This window comes from Euwallacea fornicatus, chromosome 7 (assembly GCF_040115645.1).
Source record: "Euwallacea fornicatus isolate EFF26 chromosome 7, ASM4011564v1, whole genome shotgun sequence".
Classification (NCBI taxonomy): domain Eukaryota; kingdom Metazoa; phylum Arthropoda; class Insecta; order Coleoptera; family Curculionidae; genus Euwallacea; species Euwallacea fornicatus.
This window is the reverse complement of record NC_089547.1, coordinates 800,634-814,411: the sequence shown is the minus strand read 5'-3', so window position 1 is coordinate 814,411 and position 13,778 is coordinate 800,634. Positions and strand designations below refer to the sequence as shown.

Below are 13,778 nucleotides of genomic sequence, written 5' to 3'. Positions count from 1 at the left end.
CTCAGACGTGAGAGTTCTGCAAGGCAAAACAGCGATCATTTATTGAGTAAAAGGTTAATGGAACGCGGTGGAAAAGGAACAAAGAATAATAAAGGGAAACGTGGATTTTATTAAAATGGCGAAGAATTACATTTACTGATTATGCGCCGCCTCCGCGCTTGGCTCGGCGGTAATTTGTGTAGCGAATCGGGGATATAATTTCGCAACGGTTTCAGTCGGGGTTTCCACCACAGCTTTTTTTGCCAAAGCCAAACCATGTGACTTTAAGTTTAGACAGAACCGCGAAACCGAAATCGCTCCAATTGGAAAGTTATCTCCATCGGAAATTCATGCAGCGTGCGAAACATAAACAGTAATTTCACCCTCAATTCTCCTCTTGGTTGTATTTTTTTCTATTTCGACCAGCTACGAATTGTTCTCGGTATGAAACCGGTCTAATTGCAGTTCTCCCGCCATTTAAGGGGTCGGCGCGGGGCCGTAATCGGTGCCCCCTAAGGGGCGAGACATATGGAGTGCAATCTCTGGTTTTCTAAACTTTTATTGCCTCCACGGGCGATGCATTTTTAACGAGGCTTCGATGTCACCGGGGGATTTACTTGTTTCCAAGAAGTTAGTTTCACAAATAGCAGGACCAATCCCCTTCCTCCTCTGGAGGGAAGCACGGGGCAAAACGAGTATGCTATGAAAATGTTGCGGGGGCAGGAAGGCAAATGGACTAGTCGGAGTCAAAGGGCGAATTTCCATTTTTATAGGGTATTGCTCGATTGATGTTTGTTCTCAGATGCGGGATTCCAGAATTGATTGATGTCGACGATATGTTCCGCTTGATTTGTGCCTTCTCATAAATTGCCCTGGGCGAGCAAATTCTTTTTACGATTGATGGCGAAAAATCACAGATCAAGAAGTAAAAGCGGTTTGGCACGTGAAGGGGTGGGGCGCCAAAAGGTCGCCAGGGGCCGCAGATCCCGCATGCCTCGCACCGGTGCTTGGCCACAGAGAATTTACCGAGGGAATAGGAGCACCCTGGGAGTCATTTCACTAGAAATTGGGGCCACCGCACGTGTCAGAACGACTACTTCGGTCCCGGTCAGGATCGTGCAGTTCGGACACGGCACTGTTCCGTCTTCTTTCCTTAAGTGCCTCATTGAATTTCGTTACATTGTATTAATTCAGTTCTTTTGCGTTGAAAAGAAGTTAGTTCTCTTAACGTCTGCTCGACACGCTTGATGCCCGAGATTTTGGATGACCTACAGGAGAAGGGCCACGAGGCACCGAGGGCCGACTTCTGTAGCACTGAACATGCGGCGTCGGTAAAAAGTTCTATTTTTCCCTCGGCAAAGCCATTGTTGTTCAACTTTCGAAAGTTTTCGAGACAATAGGGCCCAAAATATTATATTATTCACCTAAGCGAGAACAGAGTGCGAAAATTTAATTCGAAAAAATGCAAACTCAAATTACTTGAAAATGCCTGGAGATATTTTAATTTCATTTTGTTGGTCTCAATAGGAAGGCAGGGCGAGCATTGTGCAATAAATAATAATTTATTCCTCCACCAGTTGTACGTGTGCCGGATATTGTTGAAGAGAAAAATGATACGCTACTGCTTTTTTCGGAAAATAAAGATTTTTTTCCCCCTCTCAACCGCGTCCTCCGCTTCTAAACTCCCTCTGCCTATTCTCCCCCTTTCTCTCTCTCTCTCTCTCTCTCTCTCTCTCTCTCTCTCTCTCTCCCTCTCCCTCTCCCTCTCCCTCTCCCTCTCCCTCTCCCTCTCCCTCTCCCTCTCCCTCTCCCTCTCCATCTCCCTCTCCATCTCCCTCTCCCTCTCCCTCTCCCTCTCCCTCTCCATCTCCCTCTCCATCTCCCTCTCCATCTCCCTCTCCCTCTCCCTCTCCCTCTCTCTCTCCCTCTCCCTCTCCCTCTCCCTCTCCCTCTCCCTCTCTCTCTCTCCCTCTCTTTTTTTTTCTCCTTAGTTTTAGTAGGAATAACACGTCATTCAGCAGAATCCTTAACAGTTGCACAACTGTTCACTCCGCTGAACTCGGCCGAAGATTAGTTCGGGTTTGGCAGTTGGAAAGTTCTTTCACTACATTTGAGGAAATTTTATGTAGCAGAGCACAATTAAAATTATATAACCTCCGAAGCTATACTACGGTATAATCCAGTTAAATTTAAGCTTGGTGCAAGGTTTACTTTTTGTTTCGTACCTACTCTGTCCCTACAGGGTGTTCCAAATCCCACGTGCAATCATTACTATCTCTTAAGTCGTAAGAGCGACAGGGCCGATTAAATTAGATAATATGTGGTAAATTTAATACTCTTTCAAGAACTGAAAACAATGTTGCCAAATGGTTTTCAGCTTCCCAGTTATTGCGGATAAACGAAAGTTTTATTAAGGTAATATTAGCAAATGATTTTATAACAAACTGGAAAATAGACACTTATTTAGATACAATTTTTTGGCTTTTTATCATCTATTATACTTTCAAATTTTAAAATTTACTAAATTTAAAGTCAACGTAGTAATAACTAATTTATTATCGATCACCTAGGGCTTGATTGATAATTTATTCTTCTACATTACAGTTTTGAGCAATCTAATAATTTCCTGTTTTATTTAGATTTCCAGGATCGGACTAACTTATCGAGAAAAAAAAGAACACACTCTTTTAAATCTAAAATTTCCAAAAAAGTCCATAATGTGAAACATCATTGTAAAGGGGTAACTTCGTTTTCTTCTACATCCAATTTCTGATTTGTTGGATTGACGGCTGAAACACTTTCTTAGAACCGCATTTTTTCCTGGTTTACCCCAATCCAACCTGCTTGATTAAATGTTAATTTCCATTTCGCTTAATTAAGCGAGTTTAATCACCTGTTCCGGATTGGTTATGATCTTTCTGAGCCATCCCCGCTACCTCAAGCTTGCCGCTATGCTCCAGGTTCGAGCTTAAATGCAGAGCCGGATTCAATTGCATGTCGTTCTTGGTTTTGCTCTCTTTTGAGAAAATTTTGCCGCTGGCCTACAAAAACCTGCCTCGGAATCAGGTCGCTTGGCATAGTGAAGAAAGAGAATTTGCTTCACTATGCCAATTTATCTTCTGTGAATACTCTCGTGCTCTTTCTCATCCCTATCTCGCTATATTGAATCCGTCTCGAATCAGAAAAGCTTCTGATAGAATTATGGGATGTCTCTTGAGCCTTGTGCTTTTGCACGCGGTCCCGGTTAAGTTTGACAAATGGTTAAATTGGACATGCGCACAGTCCCAACAACGTAACCGGCAAAAGCTATCTGCGTCTGTCTAAGATGTTGAAGAACAAGGATAATCGACAAAGTGACTGGGCCTGATGTTTAAATTCGCCATCTGTCGGTCATCACAGAAAGGAGAGAATTGCATTCATAGCGGTCTGTGTAAACAGTACTGTGCTTGTGGGGGTGATGTTGGGCGCCGGCCCAAGGCGACAGGTCGGGAGGACAGTGGAATTTCCTCGTCAATTATTTTGTTGGGGAGAGATGGGCGATGATAAAAAACTTTTGCCAGATTTACCAAGCCGACCCTGTAAGTACATACAGTTAAGTCTCGATTTACCTGGCGGATGCGAAGTTCACTGATCATACGAACCAAGGTTAAAGACGCATTACCAAACAAAATGTTTGCTAATTGCATGCATTAAAGGTACAACAAGTTTTGAAAATATGATGTAAACAAACCGGATGATCCGCCAATAACGAGTCTATACGACTGAATCAGTCATCATCAGTTATCATGACTTTTATTGTTTGCTTTCAAAGCTCTTTGTGAGCAGCTTTCAGTTTTGCCGTGTATTTGGACTCTTTTTATGCCTTCACTAGCCCGGCTTTCACCTCCAAGCTCCATTCCATTTACGGACTTTGGAGGTGTCCCCCTTGCGGCCAGGAATGGGACAAATAGAGATGGGCAGAAAACTCCCATCTATCGATTAATGTGCGCTCATTGTAAACTGCGTATGCTTTTTGCGATTTTTATTTAAGACATATTTTCTTTAAAAAAATGACCTTCTTGAAAATTGTCCTTGACCTGGTTGGAAAAACTCAGCATATCGTACAATTGTGTGTTTCTAGATTGCGTTTAGCGCTATGAAAACTGGATTAAATGAATAGATCACTGTTATATAATTAGCTATTACGCAATGTCAGCTTTAATTTGCCTCCGCTGTGTAACTCTCCGCTTAACAAATAGTCAGATAACAAATAACCATTTATGAGACAGCGTATATGTAGCGTTTTAATTAGATATCGCCATTGTTGGGTTAGTACCACTCTCCTGAAAAACACGTGATGATGGATTAACCGCAGAAGTACACTTGCCTTCGTACGAATTTTGTGTAATTTTCGTTTTCAGCAATTTCGTTTCGCAATTCAGTCTTGTAATTTTTGCAAAATAATTCTTCAAAACAGAGTGCCAAATGATCGTGTATACAGCGTGTTTCCTAAATGTTAGACAATAATTTAGGCCATTCGGGCTATTCTCCGAGTAACTTTAAGAATTTTTTTGTCCTTTGACGATCTTAGGAAAAATGCTTTTTTCCCTAGATACAAGGTGATAAATATTTTTCATGAAATTTATTAAAAGCTACAATTATTGTTCAAACTAGCTGCCGCCAGCTTGGCTGCGCGCTTCTAATCTTGTCTTTATTAACAACCGAACTCTTTCAAATATACCGGGACTGTTTTTTCTAGAATTGCATCCATCAATTATGCGATTTCTCAACTATTCCAGGTTTCCACTGGATAAGTGTAAACTAGTGATTTTATTAGGTCGTGTAGTATTAAATGAGTAGATTCTCGAAATGCCACATTCAACTGTGAATAACTTCACTCTAAATCTATATTTGGACTTGACTTTTTCATGTGGGAAAGGCACATTCTTCCTCTTTCGATCAGAGTTTAAAGTGTTAAAAATTATTGAAAACTTTTATTTTTATAAAAAATTTTGTGCAGCCATGCAAAATAGTGAAATTCGTGTGTTAATGAAATATGAGTTCCACCGTGGGACCACAACAGCGCAGACGGTCGCAATATTAATGACGTGTTTGGTACTGAAGTCACTTCACGGCAAACAGTATCTCGTTGGTTCATGAAATTTCGTTCTGGCAATTTTGACCTAACAAATGAACCACGTGGACGACCTGAAACTCAAGTGGATAACGATCATCTGAAAGCCGTGGTGGAAGCGAATCCACGTCAAAGTGCGTTCGAATTTTCGTTAATATTCAGTGTAACCAAAAAAACAATATTGACTCATTTGGCTGAAATTGGTGAGGTGAAAAAGCTGGACAAGTGAGTACCGCATGAGTTGAGCGACATACAGAAAGAACGACGTCTCGAAGCTTGTGTTTCGTTGTTGTGCCGGCATAATAACGATCCATTTTTGAATCGGATTGTTACTTGTGATGAGAAATGGATCCTACATGACAATACCAGACGTTCATCGCAGCGGTTGGATCAAGATGAACCACCAAAACATAGTGCGAAAAAAAATCTTCATCGAAAGAAGCTTATGGTGTCCGTTTGGTGGTCCAACGCGGGTGTCATCCATCGCAGCTTCATGAAACCTGGTGAATCGATTACGGCTGATGTCTACTGCCGACAACTGACCGAAATGATGAGGCAACTGACGGTTAAGCAGCCAAGATTAGTAAATCGAAGCGCACCGCTATTGTTGCACGACAACGCTCGGCCACATACCGCACAAGTCACCTTAGCCAAGCTACAGGAGTTGGAATTGGAAACTCTTCGTCATTCACCGTATTCACCCGACTTAGCACCCACTGATTACCACTTCTTTCAAAATTTGGATAACTTCTTGGTAGGGAAAATATTCAACTCCGACGAGGCTGTCAAAGCTGCCTTCCGCGAGTTTAGCGACTCCCGGCCTGCAGGCTTTTACAGCAGGGGAATCAATGAACTTCCCGTTAAATGGCAGAAGTGTATTGATAATGGTGGTGCATATTTCGATTGACAATAAAAACATTTCATATGAAAAAAAAAACTAAAGTTTCAATTCTACTCATTTCATACTACACGACCTAATAATTGACCCCATAGGAAATAGTCCAGAGGGTTCAAGTCTTTGGATCTAGCTGGCCATAAGTGAGGTTCACCACGACCAATCCAGCGATCTCCATATGTTTCCATTAAAAATTCGCGAGCAATCCTCCTAAAACGCGCTGGTGCTCCGTCGTACATGAACTACATTATGTTTCTGGTTGACAAAGATACATATTCAAGGAACTCAGAAAGCTATTGTTCCAAAAAGTTACGATAAACTGCGCCTATAAGTCTTTCTGGTAGACGTATTAGTCCAATTAGCCAATCACCCACAATACCAACCCAAACATTTAACGTAAATTGGTGTTGAAAGTAAGCTTCTAGTACGTCATACGGATTTTCTTCGGGTCATGCATTGTTGACACCAGCCGGCATTTTATACGTGGTCGACACCACGATGTAGATTTATCAGGATTGAGACGATTCAGTTAACTCACCAACAACTTTTTATTTTATTACTAAGGTTCTATACTTTCACTCTGGACTATTTGTTTTAAGAGCTTCTAGCACTATGCACTCTGTCTGAAGAAAGAATAATAATCATCAATTTTGGGGCCGAAAACTGCTTATATATGTATAGGACAACTTATCTAAATTACACTGCTAAGGGCAAACACCCGGGAATTTGAGACTTTGGTCGCAGTTAATTGTTCATGTATAGATGAAAGGGCAGTCTGGTGACAGTTCAATTGCTCTAAATTATTCCTATGATAATCCCATGTTATTGGGAAAGGTTTATGTTGTCTGGGATAATAAGATATGTGACAGATGCTGGGTTTGAGGATAAGAAGGTGTATAACAGCATCATTATTATGAAAATTTCTTATTGCATTTCCCGAGAAATTTCTTTCATCGGTAAAGAGAATCAACGACAGTAGTTGCCGAGTTTGCACCAATGTGCGCAAAGGTCATTGACAAGATGCAATCCTCAAGGGAAAATCTGTAGAAATAAAAGCTTTAACATGTTGTATGTGATACGGGTGCATCAAATCTTCCCTCAAAACTTTCCGCACAGTCTTAGTACTGACATTCAAAGACCTTCCAATTTTTGTTGCTGAGACAAGTTGATACTTGAAATGCATGCGAGTCATCTCAGCATTTGTATAGATAGTCATGATAGAAATAAGATTAAAAGAAACATATTTGAAAATGTATAACGAGCTAAATGACGTCCAACGCGTTTACTAGTGCTGTTTTCAAAATTCACACCATTTTGTTATGTTTAGTTTAACCATTTTAGTAAAAAAGAAAAAAATAGTCAATAAACATTTGTGGCTTTGTATCTACGGAACAAAGCATTTTTCCTAAAATCGCCAAAGGACAGAAAATTCTTAATAGTACCCAGAGAATAGCCCCCTAAATTTTTGCCTCACATTTAGATCACACCCAGTATGCAGTGAAGCCGAAAGACAGGCTTAAATTATTCAAAATTTAGCAGTTGGTTTTTTTGGAAAAACGCTCGGGCCCGTGGTTTTTTATTTTTTAATACTGTTTTTTATAGTAAGTTTATATACACAGGGTAGCCCAAAAATTAGCTACGACCACCAATTTTGTTTTTTTTTAATGGAAACACCTATTGTTTATTTGATATTTGGATTGTAGGCAATATTCTACGTATGTTTCATATAACATGTCCTGTACCTAAACTTAACAGACATCGAGAAATTTACGATTGCATACATATCACGACGGAATTGAATGAAATACATTCTTTAAAAAATATACAAAAAAAAACAGTACACACCATTAGAATCTAATGTAATAAATGTTCGAATTGTGCTCCATCGACTTCTTGACAGTGAGCAAGCCGCAACTCAAATTCTCCCATAACATTAGTTAACATTTGAGATAGGATTCGTTCAATTTATATACTAGAGGCCAATATTAGTACCCTCCATGCAGACTAGACCAAATGACATTTTCCGACAGCATAATGCAAGGCCTCATGCTGCGGACATTATTCGAATGTAACTGGAACAAGAACAATTGAAAATGCTGCTTTAGCCTGCACGATCACCGGACTTATCACCCATCGAACATCTTTGGGACATGATGAGTCGCCATCCTCGAAATTTACCGAGGCCTCCAAACAACTTGGATGATCTACGGCATCCACCTTGAGGTACTTTAAAATGAAATATCTCAGAAAGCTAATGATCATTTGTTGCAAAGCATGCCACGAAGGGTGTGTGCTTACATTGCTATACAAGGCGACGTCATTTATCGTTAACTCTCTTATTAATTAATGTTGGTTTCGTTACTGAAACTTTGATCATCTATTACTCTGTTTAAAGCACTCTTTTGCGAAAATTACAATATTTTATTATTATTCTTACTGGGTGGTGCATTTCACATGAAAGTGAATAGATTTAATGCGTTCTTCACTCAGAGGGAGCATTTAAATAAAAGCCAACGATAAGAAATTCGACTTAAAGCACATAATCACCCCTTTGATGGAACACCAATGTTATCCTAGCAAGCTTGTCCTGAATAAGCTTACCAGGATTTCCGTCTCATATGCCCCTAATGTGACAGTTACGTAAGCTAACAGGAGTGTTCCATCATAGGGAGGATTATGCCACATTATGCTTAATATGGAGTTTTATCGCTCCCCGCAGTTGGTTAACCATGGCAGGTGTCTAAAGTAATGCAGCTTGGAGCTCCCGAGCTGGGAAACTATTCACCGCCGTAAATAGAGGGTGTTATTTAAGTGCGTGGCCAAACTTCGATGGATCGTTCTTTAAGCGATTCTAAGACGAAAAGTTTACGGAAATGTGCGTCCCGTAACGCTTCGTTTTCAAGATACGGGGTGTCAGACTTTTCTTAAAAAATCGTTTTTTCTCAAAAATCTTAATAATCCTTTAGACGATTTCGTTGAAGTTTGGCAGTGTTATTCTTGATTAATAATGTTACTTATGACTTTTTAAAAACTTTTATACACTGACTTTCAGAAAAACCGCATCACCAAGAAGAACGCATTGTATGTATGTAGCATCGGGTTTTGATACTACTTTAGATATATGATGTTGGTTATATCTTTGTAATGAAATCACAGGTCAGAGAGAGACCAAGGTCAGAGAGTATACAAGTTTACGTCTATTAATGAGGAATATACAGAGAGTGTTAGAGTGACTAATGAATTTGATGAGCGCGGACACGACGACTGCGTTACAATGACCGACCGTATCCCAAAAACAAGGGCGAGAAAAGAGGGCCCTCCATGCCTTGTCCATCCTTAAGTACCAACCTTAAGTACAGTAGTGATAAACCATGGGCGTACCTTGGCCAGGGTGCCATCTGCACCATTTGCCGCATCAAACCGTGGCGTCTTAACCGGGAATTGGAACTGCAGCTGTGGGACCGACAAGGTCTATTGCGGGGATTTCCAACATCGACAAGGCATGGCATGGGAAATTCTCATGCTCTAGTCAATGTCTACCAGTGCCGTGCCTCAGGGGGTATTTCTATCTTAAAAGTAATTCCTACTGTCTAACCCTTATCGAACCTAAACTTAACGCATATTTACAAAATTACTAGACACGAAACTAAAGCGGAGGGTTAGTTACGTAACCCTACATGTATTTGAAATTTTGGTATGATTTTAGACTTGTAAAGAGAAAAAAAATGATAAAAATTTCAAGTTCGTATTTTAATGCGATATGAAGTTTTTCTTTACTTTTTTATCTGTGACGATCATTCTTTTTGCAAATTTGTTTATGGGCGAATAGCGATAAAGGTACCATTGTGAGTACCATATTAAATGTGTGGTAGTGCAAAATGCCTCGTGTACGCCAAAATGCAGTTACCTCCCTTTGAAAGGGGAAGAATTGTTGGTATGCACGAGGCAGGTTTACCATTCCGCGAAATTGCACGTGGATTGGATCGAAACGCATCAACAGTGCTAAGAGCTTGGAGAGATTGGACTAACGAAGGGTCAGTAAATCGTCATCGTGGTAGTGGCCGTCCAAGAATGACGAACCAACGCGAAGGCCGGCGACTTCGTCGTTCAGCGACAGGCGTCCCGTTTGGAACAATTCCATCTCTTGGTGCTAACTGGGTAGCCACCCTAAATCGAAGGGTCTCCCTTAGTACGATGTATCGCAGAATTTGAAGTTTTGGACTAAATTCATATAGTCCTATGCGTCGGCTTCCATTATCACGAAACCACAGGGTGGCCCGACTGGAGTGGTGTCATCTGAGAGTGCAATGGGTGGATGAATGGAGAAGAATCCTGTTCAGTGATGAGAGCCGATTTTGGTTATGGCGATCTGATGGACGGTTACGTGTTAGAAGGCGCAGAGGAGAGCGATTAAATTTGGACTTTTTGGAAAGGCGTCATTCTGGTTTAACACCAGGTGTCATGGTTTGGGGTGCCATCCGGTATGGTAGTCGGTCTCCTCTTGTTTTCATTTATGATAGATTAAATGCTCAGAGGTACATTAATAGTGTCTTAGAACCGGTTCGTGTACCATACATGCACGACCATCATGGAAGCACATTTCAACAGGATAATGCGCGACCACATGTAAACAACGATACTTTGAGGTATTTGGAAGCTGAAAATTTTGATACTTTGCCTTGGCCAGCTCGGTCTCCAGATTTGTCCCCAATAGAGCATGTATGGGATATAATGGGTCGGAGACTTCAACGTTTAGCTCGCTCTCCAGAGACCATAGATGAACTCCGCGAGCAGGTGCAGATTGCCTGGGATACAATACCACAGGAAGATATTGACAATTTAATTTTAAGCATGCTACGTCGCTCACAGGAATGTAATAATTTAAGAGGGGATACCACCCATTATTAAATTATTATTAAATTTTTTCACTTATTCACAATAATTTTCTTTTGATATTTTGATCGTTTTTATCTAGTACCCGACCCAACGTAATGTCAGAATTTCATACGTGTACGATGTGTTCTTCTTGGTGTTGCGGTTTTTTTGAAAGTCAGTGTATATTTCTCGCATTGAACATAGTCACGGTCACCCAGGTCACCGGCTTTAAACCCGTTAAATTTTTTCCTTTGAGGGCATGTAAAGTTCTTCGTTTGTAGAACTATATTTAACATCGAAGAACATTTAATCCAACAAACACGGGATTCATCTAATCAGATAAGATATACGCCGGGAATATTCGAACGTGTTCGGAAATTGATGTTAAGACGTGCCAATGCTTATATTGGAGTTGAAGGGCATTTCCGACAACTATTGCGAGTTTCGTGTTATTTATTGTTAAATGTTTTTTATTAATAAAAAAAAATGGGTTCCATTTGTTTAGGTGTAGTTTTGAATAAATCGTTTTTCTCGTTTGATTTTCTTTAAATTTTCGGTGTTACCCCTGTGCACGTCACTCGCAAAAGAAGACAATGTCCAGCTTAAAAGATTCCTTTGCAATACATTGAAAACTGTCACCAAGTTTCAACGTCATGTTAGTTTGAGTCTTCGTGTTATTTTGGAGGTTTTTTTAAAAGGTAACAATAAAAAAACCCTGCTCCTTGAAAACGAAGTATGACTGGACCTATATTTATACAAATAAACTTTTCGTCTTAGAATCACTCAAAGAATCACACTTTGAAGTATGGTCAAGTATCCAAATAACGCTTTGTATAAATTTAGTTAAACTAGCAGAAATTCCTACTTTCATAGGGGATAAACAGGGATTTTTACCGTTACAGCAATGCATTTTACACTAAATAAACTTTACTAGCACGGCAAACTAATATGATCTAAAGATTACTTTTGCAGCAGAGTGCCCGTTTTACTGTTACAGCAAGTAGGTTTATTTAAACTCATAAAATTAATTTATTGTCGCAATAAAGCAGTTTTTGATTAAATATAATCTTCGCTGTCTAGGCCGGAAATGTTTGCATACTAGGCGCAGACCGCCTTTTCTGAGCAAGGTATTAAATTGGGTCATAAATGGTTCTTACTGGTACCAAAAGGTTTTTTGTGTTGACATAAAATAAATAAATAATGTAAAATAAATATTTATTTGTCTTCAGTTTGGTGTTTACACAATATAAAGTTTGGATGGTCCTATCATGACATGCGCTATATTTTCTTTACCGGTATACACGGTAATCTTAATCAACGCTAGAAATTGACCATCGATAAATACGGTAGGTATATGAGAAGATCGAAAAAAAATATGAAAGAAGATAAAAAGTGAGAAATATTTATCACTTTCAGACTACACATGTCTGAATAATGTTGGAAACATTCTTCACGGTTAATAAATGTAAATGTATTAACACAATATAGAAAGACAAACTAACAAATTCGATATTACTCGACCTCAAACCTCCACACTTCTATATTCCGATTGCCCATTTTCCCCTTCTCTTTCCTTTTCATGTCCGGGGAAGTACCCAGTTGTAAAGGGGATTCTTCGGCACTTCGCCATCTGGTAACGGTGATAGTAGGAACCTCGTTGGATGTTTGCTAACGTCATCCCAAGATGGCTCTGTCAGTTTTCTTATCATTGTCTTATAATTAACTCTAATACCACAACACGAAAAAACTTGTGTACTAGTAAATCTCGCCTACGTGCGTGAAAGGTGTTCGTACCTAGATTTACGGTTTTTCTACAGAGAAGTAAATTCAAGTAATCCGTCAATAAACGAGAAATATAACAAGTTCAATCTTCGAAATCTAAGAAAATCTCCCGAAATCAAAAGGAGAGCCAGTTGGGCATATGGAATTTTTATGGAACGGGAGAAACATATAAATTCCATCAATAATTTAGATTCGGTGTTGAAATTTAAGTTAAGCTTATAATGCTACGATGGCACGATTATGCTGATGGTAGATTTAAATTTCACTTTATATGCAGAAGTAGTAATTACTTGCCTAAAACTCCCTTTTGGCAAGATTTGGCGGAAATCGCCCACTTCGCACTCTTCGCAAGTTTACTTCTTTCTCCTTTCAATTTAGCATAGAACTGCGTAATTACAAATTTCAACCTGTAATTCGTCGTGGCCCCTTTCTCCGTTTTCTCTGGTCTACGGTGAAACACGAGGTGAAAGTATAGAAAATGCCTGACAGGCCAGCAGTTGCGGATTTCTCAGGATAGATGAGTTTCCGGTAGATGGGAAATCTGATGCTTCTCCTTGTATTTCAATTTCTTTCATTTTTTAAAATTCTTTTCACGCTACACCTGGTTGTGCGTGCATCAGCAGGCCCGGCCTTAACTCTGGTTTCCTGGATGCAATTTTTAATCACCGCCCCCCTGGCCCCAAGAAAAAAACTGCCGACGGGGAAAGTCCACCGCTCTAGGCCGTCGCCCGATCTCGTCCCCCGTACGGTCACTACTCTGCTTCACGCAAATATTTCATCATAGATCATAAAAAAATCACTACCAATTTTGTCCATACCCATGCCTGATGAAACCAATATACTGTGTGGCTCTAAACTGACCCCCCTTCCCCACCCCTTCCTCCTTTCAGTAATGTTTTATTATCAGGTTTCTCCGATCCGAATAACGGTTTTCGAGTTTTTTGCGAAAAACGAAAATCCAAATCTCAGTTTTTATAAGATATTTTCGAAAATATTCGGAGTTTTCGATCTTCGTAAATGATTTATTGTTGACCGTCAAAATACGCAACTTTGCCTCCATTTAACCGACTTGCACCTTTTACCGTTTCCGAGATCCCCATAAATCACGTGGGTCTGAATCCTGCCCCTATCGTT

The 13,778-nt window shown here is 40.0% G+C and overlaps 2 protein-coding genes across 2 annotated transcripts in view; one reads left to right on the top strand and one right to left on the bottom strand.

The window, feature by feature from the left end:
* Nucleotides 1-13,778, bottom strand: part of CngA (Cyclic nucleotide-gated ion channel subunit A) — a 47,811-nt gene that overhangs the window by 31,858 nt on the left and 2,175 nt on the right. The window lies entirely within an intron of this gene.
* Nucleotides 3,413-13,778, top strand: part of LOC136339945 (lipopolysaccharide-induced tumor necrosis factor-alpha factor homolog) — a 32,005-nt gene continuing 21,639 nt past the window's right edge. Inside the window, exon 1 of the mRNA XM_066283590.1 lies at nucleotides 3,413-3,557. The gene's annotated coding sequence lies outside the window, so the exon portion shown is untranslated. The remainder of the gene's footprint in view (nucleotides 3,558-13,778) is intronic.